The sequence below is a fragment of the Schistocerca gregaria genome, unplaced genomic scaffold (assembly GCF_023897955.1).
Source record: "Schistocerca gregaria isolate iqSchGreg1 unplaced genomic scaffold, iqSchGreg1.2 ptg000387l, whole genome shotgun sequence".
NCBI classification, from domain to species: Eukaryota; Metazoa; Arthropoda; class Insecta; order Orthoptera; family Acrididae; genus Schistocerca; species Schistocerca gregaria.
The window spans coordinates 6,346,182-6,347,217 of NW_026061829.1; positions in this window are offsets into that span (position 1 = coordinate 6,346,182).

Sequence of the window (1,036 nt, forward strand, 5' to 3'; positions counted from 1 at the left end):
TCATCTTAGAAGCTTCATCTGTGTTCTACTATGGTGCTTTTAGTGTCTCCGCATACCGCATCACGCGACATAGCTTTGCAGCGATAAGTACAACCGTTTCAGAGAGAAGAGCGGCCAATGTGACGATCGGGCTTTAAGTCGATTCGATAACAAATGACGAAAACGGACGGATTTCTCAGGTTTTTACTACATATGAACACATTTCACATTCTCCCGTGCAACGCGGCTGCTAGTCCTCCTTTCATGCAGAATCTTAAGGTCCTAGCTCATGTCCAAGGCTCCAGAGCCAGCTAAAAAGTAAATAATCAGTACCTTAAACTTGAATTGTACTACTTCTTACTGGCTATTACATCAACTTAGAAGCTTCATCTGTGTTCTACTATGGTGCTTTTAGAGTCTCCGCATACCGCAGCACGCGACATAGCTTTGCAGACGATAAGTACAACCGTTTCAGAGAGAAGAGCGGCCAATGTGACGATCTGGCTTTAAGTCGATTCGATAACAAATGACGAAAACGGACGGATTTCTCAGTTTTTTACTACATATGAACACTTTTCACATTCTTCGATGCAACTCGGCTGCTAGTCCTCCTTTCATGCAGATTCTTAAGGTCCTAGCTCATGTCCAAGGCATCAAAGCCAGCTAAAAAGTCAATAATCGATACCTAAAACTTGAATTGTACTACTTCTTACTGGCTATTACATCAACTTAGAAGCTTCATCTGTGTTCTACTATGGTGCTTTTAGCGTCTCCGCATACCGCAGCACGCGACATAGCTTTGCAGACGATAAGTACAACCGTTTCAGAGAGAAGAGCGGCCAATGTGACGATCTGGCTTTAAGTCGATTCGATAACAAATGACGAAAACGGACGGATTTCTCAGGTTTTTACTACATATGAACACTTTTCACATTCTCCCGTGCAACTCGGCTGCTAGTCCTCCTTTCATGCAGAATCTTAAGGTCCTAGCTCATGTCCAAGGCACCAAAGCCAGCTAAAAAGTCAATAATCAGTACCTAAAACTTGAATAGTACTA